This window comes from Aptenodytes patagonicus, chromosome 2 (genome assembly GCF_965638725.1).
Source record: "Aptenodytes patagonicus chromosome 2, bAptPat1.pri.cur, whole genome shotgun sequence".
Taxonomy (NCBI): Eukaryota; Metazoa; Chordata; class Aves; order Sphenisciformes; family Spheniscidae; genus Aptenodytes; species Aptenodytes patagonicus.
This window is the reverse complement of record NC_134950.1, coordinates 36,286,382-36,292,381: the sequence shown is the minus strand read 5'-3', so window position 1 is coordinate 36,292,381 and position 6,000 is coordinate 36,286,382.

Genomic DNA, 6,000 nt, shown 5'->3' with positions numbered 1-6,000 from the left:
GTTGAAAGGATCATTTCCACTTGAAAGTCAGGGGTTGTGGAAACTTTTGTCCAGAAACTACAAGGAATTTGTTCATTTGTAAATAAAACACAGCGGGACTTCCGGTCAAGCGTAAATGAAGTCTGGAGCAGTAGGGGTGAAGGGGAGCAATGATAGGAAAGCTGGCTTCAGCCAGCCTTTGCATTCATCCTGCTGGGGGCTTCTCCTGGCCCCGATCTGAAGTCCTGGAGGGACTCTCAAGCAGCGAGGCTGGCTGTGGCTCCCTGCTTGCAGAGGCACTGCCACCCCGACCCTCAGCCAGCCCACCCCAGGCTGGCAACAAGCCTCCTCCTCTGCCTCTCCCTCCTCCAGCTGGTTTTGCCCTCTGTAGAGGTCCACCAGCACAGGGAGAGAAGCAGCGCACCCCCCTGGGCCTCTCCTGCTGGCTCTCTAGCCCAGCTGTGTTTCTGTCCCTCCCCTGACGAGGGGAAATGGTCCTCGACCCTATCCTTTTCCTCCCTCCGTCCTCTTCCTTTAGCCACACATGCCACACAAGTGGGGAGGTACAAGAGGGCGGCTGGGCATTTTGTGTGAGGGAGAGAGTTCTTGGGAAGATGGGAGATGAAGAAAGAAACCTTGTTCCTGTAGTTTCTCAAGAAATATTTTCCCATTTGCAGCGCCTGCAACCTCTTCTTGTCCCTATGCCCACCTAAAGCTTTGTTAGGTTCACCAGCCCCAGAAACATCATGGACCTGCTTCAGTGTCCCAATTCCACCTTCCCCTCATCTCACGAAACCTCCTCTGCTCTTGCTTCCAACTCAGGCTGTGCTTAACCCAAGGCAAACATTAGGTCTGCAAAGCAAATGACAGTGTCCTGCTGGGCTGGGATCAGGGGAACGCTCTCCCTGCTGACCAGGGGGCCTTTTTTGGCCTTGTGTGTGGACACAGCATTTCACAACATGTTCCCCTCCCTTTGGCTTTTTATAGCTTTCCTAAAGGGAATAAACTGGAATTAGATTCTCGCCTACAGGAGGATCAATCAAACCTGCATTTTTAAGCGCCCTAGAGGCTGCAAAACTGGAGCATGCATAGAACAAAATTTTGCTTGCTTTCCTAGGAGGACAGTATCTCCTGTTTCCACAGGCTGGGCATATCTCTGGGATGAACGAGAATTGTGCCCTGTCCTGCTGGGTGTGCAATACCATCCTGTCCAACACAGCCTGTACTTTATTTTTATTTAAGATCAAAATGGGATTCATGTAAATAAACTATATCTCATTTAGCCTGCTTGGAACAGGTTCTCATGAAAGGAGTAAAGGTTTTCATAACATTTACTTGGAATATTTATTTAAACTTTGGAGGCCTTCGGCACATACAGTTTTACTGTTAACATTTCCCAGACATTATCTGCAGATCACCTACGCTAATTTTATCAGTTCACACCATATGTGGTATGATATTGGGGCTTTTACAGGCTGTTGCCCATTTTTATGTATTTTCCTCACTGGTAAAGTAAAGCCATTTTAATTGTATGGTTGCCTCCACTGTAAGGTTTGTTTTTTTATTAATTTTTTTGTCCATACAAGGAAATGTTGAAGGCTTTGACTCTGAGACCAAAAATAGAGGGAAGGAAAAAGGGTTGCCAAAGTTGTGACCCAATTTTTCCTTCACTTCATTTATATTGCAATCCTTTTAAATACATGAGAAGAGCTATGCAGCTCTTTTGATTAAGCTCTATAAACCAGATTCAGAAGGCTGTGGAGTTAACTCTAGACTTCCATTAGTATAAAGGAACTTGGAGCTGAAAGTTCATGTTGTGTTTAACATAAGCCCTTCATATGAAAAAAAAATCCGACATGATCCCTGCTCACAAAGAAAGAAATGGCGTTCAAATAGGCTGCAAATGAGATGCCAGACCACCTCTTGAAATACGCTTTCTCGTGCCAATAATGTTGCTTTTTCTCTGCTGGATAGCAATTAACATCTTTTCTCCAACCTTATTCCGGCATATTTTTTGTGCCAAAGTGTCCTGGACCCAGTTGATGTGCATGAATGCTCTTAGCCCAAAGGTAAATACCTTCCAGCAACAGTGAATGGCTCCTGCAAGGATTAGAAATGGGCAAAACATTCCCACTGCATTTGATTCTAGTGGTACAGCAGACGTCTGGAAAGAGGTGCTCAGTCCAGCTAAGAATGGACTTTTAGCAATAGCCCACTTACTTCTCAGTAGGTTCCTAGCGGGTTTTCCATAGCCCACTTTTTCCCAGAGCAGCACAGGGAACTGATGTCTTCTTTCTCCTCAAAATATGTCCATTTCTGTATTGCTCTGCCAGCAGCAGAAGGCTCTCCCTAATACCTGGAAAATCAATTTGCGAAGTTTTCTAGAAAAATCGCAGAACAAACTTCCTAATTTAATGTTTGAAAATAACGAGGAATCACTAAGGGTTTTCCAGCTGCAGTTCTGGACTAACTTTTATGGGGCGGTCCTACAGGACTTTTATGGGGTTGTCCTGCAGGACTTTGGCCAGGCTGAAGCTAACATAATCACAAAACTATGGCCAAAGATGTTAGCAAATAATTTTGTTATCATAAATTCTTGAACATCTTGCATTGACAATGCATTTAATTTTAATTACCTTTTTTACATTAAAGAGTAGGAATATACTTGTGCCAGTTTTGATTTGGAAATAAAAAGCGGGCAGAATTTTCCCAAATGTTTCAAACAGAGAGGTTAAATGTTAAAATGTGTTTGTCCAGCTTAACACAATAACACAAATAACTGAGGAGAACATTTCTGACAACTCCAAAGTATATTTTGGTAAGACAGTTTAAACACGTCGCATGAGAACTTAGGAGAAATATTCATGCAGTCTCCTGTAAGAGCGGGTATTTTTTGCCAGGCTTTACAAGGAAGCAAGACTTACACACCCTGACTGTCTGTCCCTCTTTTATATTTTCATTGGTTTGACAAAGAGGTGGAGATTTTACATATATTTGGAAAAAAAATTATAGAGACCTCAAGTATGTTTGACAGAGAGAAACCTTCAATACATTGAATCCCTGTAAGCTTTAGGAAAATCAGAAGGTGTATAGAAAGAGCAAAGTAGTTCCCCTACCAAGGAAAGGCAATTTTAATATAGCTGTGTTTCTACTCTGTGGTGCAGCATCCATTTGACCAATGCACCCTGCTACTTCTTGTTCAGTCAAACAGAAAGCAGTTAGCAAAGGAGCTGATTATACCGCAGCGCGGAGAGGGGACTGAGTAAATGTAACACACAGATCCATAGGAAACTAGACTTCATTTGTTCAGCTACTCATGACATAATTTTTGCTTGCAATACATTAGGGTAATTAATTGCACAGATATGTTTAATGATTTCTCTCTCATTTACTTGTCAAAGTGTGTTGAGGGATTCATTCAGTGCTAATAAAAATACTGCAATCCAACATTAACTGCCAAAATGCTTATCTGAAAAGGACCTCCCAGTTGTTTTCAGGTAGAGTATGGGTCAGCAAAGATAAAGGTTTAGCTGTTATCCAGTAAGATGGTGCTTGAAAGTCATCCTGAAATACAAAGTTTATTTACTGTCCAAGAAGAATAGACAACTAACAGTACTGATAGGCCAAAAAGAGAATTACTGAGAGATGGCTGAGACAAAGCAGTCTGAATTGAGAGGGAAGAGAAAAAACTGTTAGATACAAAAGGTATTGAAATGTGTTTGGATTTTTAATTATGTCGTTATTGCTCAAATAAACCTTTGTGAATGTATTCAAACCAATATATATATTTATCTCTTTTATTCAAAATTGCTTACAATAAAGCAAAACTCCTATTGATTTGGGTAGAGCAAGACTTGGTCTAGTTCACTGATGGACTTATGCCTCCCTGTGTGAAACACTGCAAGCAGTGAAAGATCAGAGCTAGAAGAAGGAGTAAGAAGCCACGGTGGTGTGTTGAGAGGAGGTTAAATGCTGCCGAACTGGGGCACCTTCATTTCGTTGTATCTCATTTGTATTAAATAAGAGTTCCTTGTTGTCCAAATGTACAGCCATTTGGTTCACATTACATGAAGAATGCAGATAAACGATGAGAGGAAACATATGATTTGACAAAGTCACATAAGCTGAACAAGCTATGAGAATAGCATGCTTTGTAAACAGATGTTGCCTTAAAAAGGATTTGGTTCAGAACTGGATGTACCAGCAGGGATGGGATTAGCCCCTAAGATCTCAAAGTTTGTTCATCTGGTAAATGATGGTCATTGTTTGACTTTTTTCTCGGTCTTACAGAAATGCAACAGAAAGCATGTCTGCACAATTATTTGAGTACAGGCATGAGCTCACACTGCCTACTGACCAGGAATTATGTGGCTATGCTAAATGCATCCCTAAGCCGACATTAAAATACCCTGTCTGTTAGCTGGGGTTCGGTGCCACAATGACATAGCCAAGAGATTTGTGCCTGGCGAGAGGACAGGGAGAAAGAGCTCATATTTATGTGTAAAATACTTTGTAGACACTGGTAGCTACAGGTAGCTATTGTCACAGTAAGAGACGCAAACCATCAGTTTTGGCATACTTTCTCCAGACTACATGTCCATGAATATAACCTAATATATGTTTAATAATTTTCCAGTCAGATCACAAAATGCAAACGTGTCAGATGTTGCACATTGTATTTTGGTGAAATGATTGTGGTTAGCATTTAGCAAAAATAAAACACTCAGATCAGGTTGTAATTTTTGCAGTTCCATAGTCAAAAGGTCTGAAAGTAACTGGAATGAAGGGAGTTTGACCATGAAGAAGAGAGATGTCTGCACAATGCCAAGTTACACGATTACCTTTGAGTACCAACAGTTCTTAACGTTAGTAGTCATTGTGTCTTAAATAAGCAAGATTATTACAAGAGGAAGAGCCTCTTTTTAGCAAAAACTACTTGCAGGAACAAACATATGCTCACTTAGTCTCTACAATTCACCAGTCTCAGCTGTCCACCGTGCTGTCTGGTGGCTAACCAAGTCACTGGGAAGTGGAGCCAGATTGCTGTCCAGAGCACTTGGATGCTCCTTCAATGTTCATGTGGAGAATACCCACAAGTGTCATTTATCTTTCAGATTGCAGTCCCTGTTCTTTGAAAGATTACCCATCTTGACACATCTGTTACTTCAGTGGCATTGCTCTTTCTTGGTCTTATCAATGGCATCAATTTTTCTTAATCCTATTAAGAACATCAGTCCTGTGTGAGACCAGCTGTCTCCTGCAGCTCTTCCTCTTATCTTATGCTGAGGGTTGGACCAGCTGAACCTTCACAAGACCATTGTTCTTCAGTCAGATCCCACAGATTATAGCTCTTTAATACCACGCACAAACATTCCCCCTGCATTCTGCAAGCACAACGCGCATACATTCTCATTAACCTTATGGTGGTTCTAACAGGCCAAACGATATTGCTTAGGCAACAGCAATATTGCCACAGTATTGCTTAGGCAAGTGATAATGATTGAGTAGCCAGGGAAGTTCCTTTGCTAGCATACTATTTCTCTACTGAGAATCTGTTCAGAATTTGTCCTTTATAGCCACGGGTAGTCACAACTTCATTAAATCATGTAACACCATATGAAGTATCTGGATGTATGTTACACACTGGGAAGAGGGAATAGCTTCTTAAAAGCCGAAAATATATGAACACAATCCTGATGCCTTTGAAGGAGTTATTCTGCATTCACCAATAGGAGGTAGGCTGGGCCCTAAGCCCTAGAGTCATCTGTAGTTTTGAATATTTCTCTACAGGCAGTTGATTTGAAGTCAATTCTTTGCACATTTTCACCAGTTCTTTTTCTTTAGTTACATCATTTGTGGTTTTGGTAGATACTGACAGTAGTTCCCCAGTCCCTCTGAGGATGTATATCCCAGCTGGGTGGAGCTACAGAGGATGACTTTTAATAAGATTACACAGCATTTTTTATAAGAGCATACCTTTTTGTAAGATAATACAGTCCAAAGGGTTCTTCTGGCTAATTT